Below are 11,707 nucleotides of genomic sequence, written 5' to 3' on the forward strand. Positions count from 1 at the left end.
TATGTGAGTGTGTAGTGTGTATACATAAAGGCAGGTGTCCATGCAGGCCAAAAGAGGGCATTGGATCCCCTGGAGCTAGATTTACAGACAGTTGTGAGCCATCCAACATGGGTGCTGGGAATTAAACTCAGGTCCTCTGCAAGAGCAATACATGCTCTTAACCTCTGAGCCATCTCTCCAGCCCCAACAGTAGTATTAATCCCTTACTCCCGTGAACTGTACATCTAAATGTAAAACTGCAACTGGCCAGTCAGCCCATGAAAAGAGAGCAGACAGCGCTAGCCACTAGGATAAACAAAGTAAGCACATGAAACCTAAGAATGGGAAGGACATTAGGGCAGTCACACACTCTGCAGGCGGGAATGTAAAAAGCAGTGCTCTCCAGAATAAGCAGGTGCCTGGAGTGTAGTTCAAAGCAGAGATTAGCAGGCAGAAAGGCCCTGGGATCAACTCCCAGCACCGAAAAACAAAAGAGGTAACAAAGCAGGGCAATGATAGCACACATCTATAATCCCAGCATTTGGGGAGCTAAGACTGCAAGTCCCAGGACAGCTGGACTAAAGTGAGAAACTACAAATATGACCTAAACATGCAGCTACCACAAGAACCAAAGCTATATTCTATATTAATCTCAGAGAAATAAAAACTTCAATCTGTACACGAATGTTCATAGATGCTGACAGCATAGGTGGCATGCTGCATGACTGCGTACAGAATATTCCAGACATGGTCCACACACAGTGCTGGACAACAGATGAGAGGTACCCAGAGCAGAGGTGAGATAGAGAAGACAGCTGGGGAAAGACTACTCTCTCATGACTGTGAGTTGTCATACATGTCACAGAATTAGACAGAGCTGACATGCAATAGCACACACATGTATATGAAACTAAGAAACCTGCACAAGGTCATGTACTACAATCCTTTGAATGATGAGCTGTGCAATTAGACACAGTATCACTACAGGGATCTAGGGAAGAGATTTGTAAGAATCACTTCTTAGTTATTGTAGGTGATCCCACTAACTTCAGAAAAGAATGAACAAGCAGGGTTTGGTAACAGACACTACCATAATTCTAGCACTTAGCAGGCACAGGCAGGAGTTCAAGGCCTAGGCCACAGACCTTGTCTCAAAACCAAACAGAAAGCTCTGGGTGTGATGGTTCAGGCTTGTCATCACAGCACCCAAAAGTTGAGAAATGAAGATCAGGAGTTCCAGGTCAGCCTCAATTACATACCAAGTCCCAGGTCCACCTGGGCTACAGAGTAATACCTGTCTCAAAGAACAAAACAAAACAGAAAGAAGGGCTGGAGAGATGGCTCAGCAGTTAAGACCACTCGCTACTCTTGCAGAAGACCTGGATTCAGTTCCCAGCACTCACATGGTGGCTAACAACTGAATGTAATTCTAATTATAGGGGATCTGATCTGATGCCTCTTCTGGCCTCCATGAGCACTGCATGCAAGTGGTACACTTACATACAGATAGACAAAACACTCATACATATAAAATAAAAATAAATAAAGCCTGGTGCACACCTTTAATCCTAGTACTCGGGCAACAGAGGTGGGCAGATCTCTGTGAGTTTGAGGCCAGCCTGTTCTACATAGAATTCCAGGCTAGCCAAGGCTATACAGTAAGATGTTATCTTAAGTGATTGTGGCCTTCTCATGCCACCACAGGGGTCTGTGGGACAAACACATACCCTAGTCATCCACACCAGGTATTAATCTACAAAATCATGGGCCAGGATTCTCACGTAAAGCTCACTGAGGATGTGGTTTGTCACAGAGGTACAAGAAGCTCCTCTCATATACCAAGGGTATGAATGACCTCCAGAGTGCCTGGCTTTGCTGGCAATAGAAACCATTAGGATGACCTGGGCAGCAGAATTGTGGGAAATAATCATCTGCAATATAACTCTAAGCAGACAGCCCTGCCATCAGAAGGCCAGATGACAAAGTATCCCAGCTTCAAGCCAGAGAAAACTGAGAATCCAAGGAGAGGCTTAGGCAACTGTGCTCATTTTGTAGAGCCCAGCCAACTCCACATCCACATTCCCAGTGCTACAGGCCAAGTATCTCAAGGCATCAAAGGCGATTACCGGACCCAATCAGGTCCTTTTTCCACATCCTAAATAAGACACCTGGTGTCTGATCCCTGTCCTTCCCCATCCTCCTTCCACAGTGGGGCTTCACTCCAGCCTTCTTGGCTATCCAGGGCCTCCAGCAGAAGCTCTATTGTGTAACTCAGATGCAATAGTCCCTGTGGCTCCCTATGCTCAGCCTCTATCACCCACTACACCTTGGACAGAACTCTTAGGAATTGAGCCCCCATCTTGGAGTGTCCCCTGCCATCACCCCTCTACTGTATCTCTACAACCCCATCACTGTGACCAATACCCAGGTGGAACTGGGCTCCAGAAGGGTGACATCTCTCATTCCTGTTCTATTTCACTCATTTATAACCTTCTCCTAAGGTGCAAGCCTCTCTCTCTGAGATGTAGGCTTAGTTCCTGGGCCCCACAGTCATTTAAGAGGATACGGAGGATCAACACAGCTGAAAAGTACTCATCATATAAAGAATTCAGTGTGCCCAAGTCAGGTTAGCAAAGGAATAGGTTTCTTCTCTGTGTTTCCTGCAGACATTCACTCTGCAGGTCAACTATCCTGGGAGAATCAGCCTCCTAGGGAAAACACAGTGCAGACACTGAAGTCCAAGCCCATAGCCACGGAGTAAACCCCCTAGGAAGCAGACCCTCAGCCCCAGTGGAGCCTCCAGATGTCATAGTCCTGGCTGGTTGGCTGATTGCAGCTCTGGAGCAGAGTCAGAACAAGTCAAGTGAGTATTTATTACACTCCTGACCACAGTGACTTTAGGATAAAACTTTTTTTTGTTTGTTTTCTTTTTCAAATTTTTGTGTCTAAATGCACCATGTGTGTGCAGTGCCCATGGAGGCCAGAAGAAGGCATCAGATCCCACAGAACTGGAAATACAGTCAGTTGTTAGCCACCATTTGGGTCCTGGGAACAGAACCTGGGTCCTGTACAAGAGTAGCCAAGTCTCTTAACCACTGAGCCACTTCTCCAGCTGGTTTTGTCTGTTTTTCACTTGGGGGACTTTTTTTTCATTTTGTTTAATTTTGGTTTTTTGTTTTGTTTTGTTTTGTTTTTTTTGTATTTTGAGACAGGGTCCCACACCACCCCAGGCTGGTCTAAAACTATAGAACCCAGGCTGGCCTCAAACTAATAATACTAGCTAATACTCATGACTCACCCTCTTGAACACAAGGACTATAGGGAAGAGCCACCACACCCAGCTCAATGTTTTTTTTATTTATTTATTTTATTGTATGTGTATGAGTGTATTACCTCCATGTATGTTACTGTACCCATATTGTGCTCAATGTTTATTTTAAAAACCACCACATTTAGGAGTGATGTTAAACAGAAATACATAGCTGACACACTTTGGTTTCCTATCTTTTCTACTCTGCTGTCAAGCCACCTAGTACAATGAACTTCAAAGCACTCTCTCCAGTGCTATAGTCCAGTCTTCGCCACCCTGATTTCTGTGATGCTCCCATATTTGTAAAAAAACCTATTCCAGGTTCCATTCTTTCCCACTGGTCCACTGTTAATCACTGGCTTAAACCACATTCTACTCGTGTGCTGTGTGTTATCAAGAGTTTCCTCTCTGGAGCTCTTTTGAGGTCCAATACCCAACATTGCATAAACAAGGCAGGATAGCACATGCCTATAAACCCTGTTACCATAGTTAAGGTCAAAGCCAGTACCCTGGCTACCCTAACAAGCTAGAACTGGCCACTCATGTTCAAAGTCAATTATCGATCTCTGTGTATATGTTTGTGTATATGGGGAAGGGATACACAGGCCATGAAGCACATGTGGTAATCAGAGAGCAGTTGTAGGAGTTGGTTTTCTCCTACCATGTAGGTCCTAGGGATAGACTCAGGTCATCAAGCTTGGCAAGAAAGCACTTTTACCTGCTGAGCCATCCTTCCCACCATCAGTAAACCAATAAGAGCTAAATTAATAGTTAAAAGCAATGTCGGGCATGATGGTACACGCCTTTAGTCCCAGCACTCGGAAGGCAGAGGCAGACGGATCTCTATGAGTTCAAGGCCAGCCTGGTCTACGTATTGAGTTCCAGGACAGCTGGGGCTACAGGGAGACCCCATCTCAAAAAGACCAATAAATAAATAAATATTTAAAAGCAGAAAGGAGAGATTTCTTCAATATGCCACATTGGGAAGAGAACAAAGAGATTCAGAAACATCCCCAACTCCAAGTCCCTCTTCTCAGTATGGCCACATTGATAAATCTTCTGCTTTTTACTATTACTTGTTTGTGGTTTGGGGGGGGATTAAAATATTTTATTTATTTTTATTTTACGTGCATGATTGTTTTGCCTGCATGTATGTAAGTAGAATCATGTCATGCAATGTCTACAGAGGTCAGAAGAATGCATCAAATCCCCTGGAATGGTTGTTAGCTGCCATGTGGGTGCTGGGACTCAAACCCAGGTCCTCTGCAAGAGCAACAAGTGCTCTTAATCATTGAGCCACCTCTCTAGCCCTTACTTGTCTGAATTGGCTTTTTTGCAGGGGAGGTCTTTTTGAGACAGGGTCTCCCTGCAGCAGCAGCTGGCCTGGAACTCACTATGTCACTATGTAGACCAGGCTGGTCTTGAACTCACAGAGATCCACCTGCCTCTTTTGGCTTTTTAAGGAGGTAGCTGAACCTGGTTTATTGGAGCTTTTAATTGCCCATGCTCTGCCCATTAATAACTCCAGTAAACAATCCCAGGACTCCAGAGCTGGAAGCAGAAAGATGAGACGTTCAAGGTCATCACTGAACTACCTGTCCAACTGGAAGCAGACTAAACAGGATACTCTGTCTCAATAATTAAAATAAAAGTCTCTTCTGTGATCCTATCTCTCAAGCAGCTCATGCTCTGGTCTCAGCTTTTCTTCTAGTCTACATTTGAAGTTCTATGCTCAAATCTAACCTCAGCTACTTAGCAAGTTAGAGGCCAGCTTAAACTCCACAGACCATGACTCAAAAACAAACAGCCGGGCGTGGTGGCACACACCTTTAGTCCCAGCACTCAGGAGGCAGAGGCAGGCAGATACCTGCCTCCCTCCGCCCAGAGGCCAGATGTAGATGGGTCGCTATACATTTCAGATCTGGAAACCTGTAGAACAAGTAATCACAGAAACAGAAGGGAGATTTTGTCTCCTGTAAGTTAAAGAGCCTTTCATCCTACTATAAAGGAGGACTTGAACAGAAAATGAGTAGGGGAGAAGCTAGTCTTATTTTAGGTGTAAGCTCATCTGCTGGCAAGGCCAAGATTAGGACAGCACATAAGAGAATTATGATTTTGAACCACCCAGATAAAGGTGATCTCCTTACTTAGCATCCAAAATAAATGAAGCAAAAAACTTTGCTAGAAGCAACCACCAAACATTAATTGATGTTCAAGAGATACACTAAAGAAAAAGAAATGCAAGACTTTAAAAGCCCTGCAAATTAGGTGAACTATGGTCTGAAGTTTCATACTGACCAAATCCTTTCTTTCATCATTAAACTATGCAACAATAAAAATAAAATAAAATAATAAAATAAGCAAAATAAGCCGGGCGTGGTGGTGCACACCTTTAACCCCAGCACTCGGGAGGCAGAGGCAGGCGGATCTCTGTGAGTTCAAGGCCAGCCTGGTCCACATAGTGAGTTCCAGGACAACTGGGGCTACAGGGAGACCCTATCTCAAAAAGACCAAAAAAAAAAAAAGGCAAATAAAATAAAAAGGAATGGAATTCTGCTACATGCTACCAAAGTATAAGAACAAATTCTGTGTGAGTCCACCTATGTGAGGGACCTATATTGGGCAAGCTCCTAGAGACAGGATAGAACACAAACTCCAGATCTAGAGGAAGAGGAGTAAGAATTACTGTTTAATGAGTATAAGGGTTTTGTCTTGAGGTTACAAAAATCCTAGAAAAAGAAACCAGGTATGGTAGCCCACTCTTACACCCCAGAACTTGAGATCCTGAGTTCAAGACCTCATCTCAAAATAAAAATCACAAAGTTATAATGGTTACATGCCTGTAATCCCAACAATGAAGCAGAGGTTAGTCTGGGTTACATAGTAAGACCCTACAGCAAACAAAAACACAAACCAAAAAAGACTGTAGATAGAACTCAGTAGTACACAGTATTGTTCTTGCCTAGAATGTGAGATGCCCTGGGTTCAGTCCCCAGCACCAACAAAAACAATACAGACACAGAAATATGCCACATAACACACCACATACACATATATCATGAGGGAACACACTACAACTCCTATAAACCATTCAAAGTATAAAAATGGGAATATTTCAGACAGTTTTTGTTAATAAACTCAATTTAAGTCAGGAGTTAAGAAACCACAGCTGCTGGGCCTGGTGGCACACACTTCTAATTCTAGCACTGGGGAGGCAGAGGCAGGTTGATTTCTCTGACATCAAGGCTAGCTGGTCTACACAGTGAGTTCTAGGCTAGCTACGGCTACAGAGAGACCCTGTCTCAAAACAAACAAACACAAACCAAACAAGAAACCACAGTCAAGGTTGGAGAGATGGCTCAGCGGTTAAAAGCACTGGCTGTTCTTGGAGAAGTAGCAGGCTCAATTCCTAGTACTCACATAGTGGCTAACTGCCTGTAACTCCAGTTCTAGAGGCTCTGGTGCCCTCTTCTGGCCACTGTAGGCACTGCATGCAGATGGTGCACTTATACATGCAGGCAAAGCACACATAATAAAAATAAATAAATTTGGGGGCTGGAGACAATTGGCTCAGCAATTAAGAGCACTGGCTGCTCTTGCAGAGGACCCAGGTTCCATTTCCAGTACTCACATGGTGGCTGGCAACTATCTGTAACTCCAGTTCCAGGAAAGCCAATGCCATCTTCTGGCCTCCGAGGGCATTGTACAATGTCGGTGTACCTACATGGATGCAAAACACTCAGACACATAAAATAAAAAGAAAAGAAAAGAAACTTTAAAATTAAAAAAAAAACAATTGTCTGCTATAATAATAATTCTGCTCAACAATGGACCCCATGTGTTGTACTATCAACATGCTAAACAAGATATTCCTCCTGGTACAATAGTGGAGCATCTACTGTATGTACAACCAGCAAATTTTCGATCGGCTATAATGCCAGCTCCTAGGGGTGGAACACACATCTGGTAATATAGACAGGACCAACCCCCTGTGGCAGGGGAGACTATAGGCCCCAGTGGGAAGCCACTGCAATTGTTTAGCTAGATGGATGTGACGCATCTGCTAAAGTACCGTCCAATCATTTGCATTTACTCCCATAGGCTATTATAGCAGCCAATGTCTAGATGTTCTTGTTTCTTGCTGTTTGTGTTTTTATAGTAGATGGAATCCCACTGAAATGGGCCAACACCCGATGGAAAACAGAAAATGCAGAGACCTGAAAGTTCAGTGCCTTGCCACAACAGGAGGAAGATCACTGCCCCCTCCAAGGCTCAGGGACTTTTGCAGAAGAGGTTGATGGAAAGAATGTAAGAGCCGGAAGAAGGGGTGAAGTATCTACTGGAAGTGTCCTCCGACCACTATGCCACTATGCCAGCAAGCTATAGTCACGCCTCCTTCCCACAGTTATCAAGGAGTTGAGGGGGGAGTCAGTTACCCCTCCCACCCAATCAGTCCACCTTAGCTGCATGTGGGGGAGGGGCTAAGGATATATAACCTGAGAAAGCTATGAGGCACCTCTCTTGCCATTTTGTGTGGCTGTCAGGAAGTCACATGATCTATATTTAAGTGTGGATGTTCTAGCACAACCATAATGGGGGGGCACCCACTCTTCTGCAAATAAACCCCCACCCTATGCTTTGTTAGCAAGCCCAATAAACTAGTTAGGGTTTAAAAAAAAAAAAAAAAAAAGAACAGAGCTAATAGAAACCTTTGAACACTGCATGGTAGAGCACGCCTTTAATCCCAGCACTTGGGAGGCAGAGGCAGGTGGATCTCTATGAGTTCAAGGCCAGCCTGGTCTACATAGTGAGTTCCAGGACAGCTGGGGCTACAGGGAGACCCTGTCTCAAAAAGACCGAAAAAAAAAAAAAGAAACCTTCATTATTCCACCAAAGTTGACCCTATGTTGGCAAATCCTTTGGTCTTTTTTTTTTTTTTTTGTCTTTTTTGAGGTAGGGTCTTCCTGTGGCCCCAGCTGGCCTGGACTCGCTCAGTGGACCAGGCTGGCCTCAAACTCACAGAGATCTGCCAGGTTCTGCCTCCCAAGTGGTAGGATTAAGGACCTATGCCATCACGCCCAGCTTTGGTCTTTGATTTTGTATCCCTACTTTTCCACCCTTAATCTTCACTGTATACATATTTTTATGTAACCTGCTTCAAGTTATTTCTGGAAAAATGTATTAAAAATTGCCTCTCAAGGCTAGAGAGATGGCTCAGTGGTTAAGAACACTTGCTGTTCTTGCAGAAGACCCGGGTTCAAATCCCAGCACCCACATGGTAGCTAACAACTGTCCATAACTCCAGTTCCAGGGACTCCAACAGCCTCTTCTGTCCTCCACAGGCACTGTACGACACGGTTGCACTAACCTATATGCAGGCAATACACTCAAACACATAAAAATAATAAATAAAGGGCTGGAGAGATGGCTAAGCAGTTAAGAACACTGGTTGTTCTTGCAGAAGACCCGGGTTCGAACCCCAGCACCCATATAGCAGCTAACAACTGTCCATAACTCCAGTCCCAAAGGATCCAACAGCCTCTTCTGACCTCCCCGGGCATTGCACAACACGGGTGCACTTACCTACATGCAGACAATACATGCATACACATAGAATAAAAATAAATAAAAATTTTTAAATAAATAAATAAATAAAATATTTCTTAAAAATTGCCTCTTGAGCCGGGCCTGGTGGCGCATGCCTGTAATCCCTGCACTCCTTCGGTCAATCCCACTTCATGAGCCTGGCTGCAATGCTGTAAGACAGTATGTAGCCCATAGGAAGATATGTGAGCAGACAACCTCCTACCAACACAGTGTGACAAGGAGCCATCTTAGAAGAGCCTTTAGCACCTTTTTGGCCCTTAGCAGCCTGCTGTTCTTGTTGATAACCCTAACTGCAAACGTGTGAGATGTGAGTCAGACAACACAGCTAAATCATTTCAAATTCATGATTCATAGCACTGTGAAATAAAAATGTGTGTCCTTTGGGCTAGAGATACAGCTGTATCCTCACCTAACATGTGCAAAGCCCTAAGTTCAATTCCCAGCGCCACAGAAGAAAAAAGTTTATTTTATTAAGCCATTGTATTTCAAAATGATTTATTACATAGCAATAAATATTTAGTATAAAGTAGAGAAAATATACCATATTGTACAGTGTCAAAATGTCAATTCTCAGGGCTGAAAAGATGGCTCAGTGGTTAAGAACACTGGTTGTTCTTGCAGAAGACCTGGGTTGGAATCCCAGCACCCACATGGTAGCTAACAACTGTTGTAACTCCAGTTCCAGGGGATCTAACAGCCTCTTCTGTCCTCCTGAGGCATTGCATGACACAGGTGCACTTACCTACATGTAGACAATACACGCATACACATAAAATAAAAACAATAAATAAAAAAATAAAATATTAGCCAGGTGTGGTGGCATACGCCTTTAATCCCAGCACTCAGGAGGCAGAGGCAGGCAGATCTCTGTGAGTTCAAGGCCAGCCTGGTCTACATAGTGAGTTCCAGGACAGCTGGGGCTACAGGGAGACCCTGTCTCAAAAAGACCAAAAAAAAAAAATCAATTCTCGCCGGGCGTGGTGGTGCACACTTTTAATCCCAGCACTTGGGACAGAGGCAGGTGGATCTTTGTGAGTTCGAGGCCAGCCTGGTCTACATAATGAGATCCAGGACACAGCTGGGGCTACAAGGAGACCCTGTCTCAAAAAGAGCAAAAAAAAAAAAAAAAAAATTAATTCTCTCCAGATAGATCTATAGTTTCGATACAACCCCAATCAAAATCACAGGAAGCCTTTCTGCAGAAACTAGTAATTCTAAAATATATGTAGATGCCAAATATATAGTAGTTCATGCCTATAATACCAGCACTGAGGCGGCTGATACAGGAGAAACCTGAAGTTGAGGTCAGCTTGGGCTACACAAGAAAGTTTCAGGTCAGTCTGGGCTACAAAGTGAGACTTGTCTCAAAAAAAATCAAAAACAAACTTTAAAAAAGGAGAAAAAAGAAAACAACTAACCAATGTTTGTTTGCTTTGGGTTGTTTTGTTTTGTCTTAGATTTTATTTTTTTTTTTAAAGAGAATGTTTCACTTTGTAGCCCTGACTGCCCTAGAACTTACCACATAGACCAGGCTAGTCTTGAACTTGTAGAGATCCACCAGCCTCCGCCTCTTGAGTGCTGGGATTAAAGGCATGTGCCACCATCACTGACCTAAAAACAAAATTTGTCTAAAACTACATAAAACCCTGATGATTCAGAATTATTTGGGGTGTGTGGGAGGTTGGATGCCTATAATCCCAGCACTTCGGAGGTGGAGGCAGAAGGGTTAGGCATTCAAAGTCATTCTTGGATACTCACTCTGAGGTCAGCCTGGGATACACGAGATTCTCTCTCTCTCTCTCTCTCTCTCTCTCTCTCTCTCTCTCTCTCTCACACACACACACACACACATATACACACAACAAAAAAAAAAACAAATAATATTTCAAAAAAGGAATCAAAGTAGAGAATTTCCATTGTTTCATCTCAAGACCTATCTCAACGTTACAATCATCATATCTGTAGGACACTAACCCAAGAAAAATTAACAGGACAGAGAATCCAGATATACATCTGCACATATACTATCCAAAAAGTGAGTCTAGAACAACTGAACAACCACAGGGAAAACAATGAACCTGCACTCCTACTCACACCACAAACAAGTGAAAAGCACAAAGAGAAGAATCTGCTTACCCACAATTCATCAAAATTAACACCCATCTGGTTCTTCAGGATACTGTTAAGAAAATTAAAAAGTGGACCAGTGAAATGGTTCAACACATAAAGGTGTTTGCCTCCAAGCCTAACAACATGAGTTCAATCCTCGTGACCCACATGGTAGAGGGAGAGAACTGACTCTCAGTTGTTCCCTCAACTCTGCATGCTCATTGTGGCACTGGTGCATGCACACACAATCACATGGAATAAACAAACATAATTATACAACAAACACACAGCCAACATCATTCTAAATGGAGAAAAACTTAAAAGCATTCCCATTAAAATCAGGAATTAGATAAGGCTGCTCACTGTCCCCACTCCTTTTCAATTAGTGCTTGAAACTCTAGCCAGAGCAATAAGACAAGAGAAGGAAATTAAAGGGGTACTAATTGGAAAAAAGGATCAAATTATTCCTATTTGCAGATGATATGATATACATAAGATGATATGATATATATAAAAAATTCCACTAGAAAACTTCTAGAAATGATCAACACTTTCAGCAAAGTGGCAGTATACAAAATCAATATACAAAAACCAGTAGACTTACTATATACCAATAACAAGCAATCAGAGAAAGAGTTCATGGAAACATTCCCATTCACAACAGCCTCAAACAAACAAACAATAACAACATATATATATGTT

General features: G+C 43.1%; 1 protein-coding gene across 4 annotated transcripts in view; it reads right to left on the reverse strand.

Annotated features, from left to right (window-relative positions):
* The window catches only part of Ppp1r16a (protein phosphatase 1 regulatory subunit 16A), a 26,110-nt gene that overhangs the window by 8,196 nt on the left and 6,207 nt on the right, over window positions 1-11,707 (reverse strand). The window contains exon 2 of one of the 4 annotated variants that reach the window (XM_029564178.1): window positions 6,921-7,027. The exons of 2 other annotated variants lie outside the window; for them this stretch is intronic. The gene's annotated coding sequence lies outside the window, so the exon portion shown is untranslated. Of the gene's footprint in view, window positions 1-6,920; window positions 7,028-11,707 lie in introns of those variants that run through there. One more of the 4 variants, XM_029564179.1, reaches the window with a different exon arrangement.

The sequence above is a fragment of the Nannospalax galili genome, unplaced genomic scaffold, assembly GCF_000622305.1.
Source record: "Nannospalax galili isolate Female #2095 unplaced genomic scaffold, S.galili_v1.0 scaffold717, whole genome shotgun sequence".
NCBI lineage: Eukaryota > Metazoa > Chordata > Mammalia > Rodentia > Spalacidae > Nannospalax > Nannospalax galili.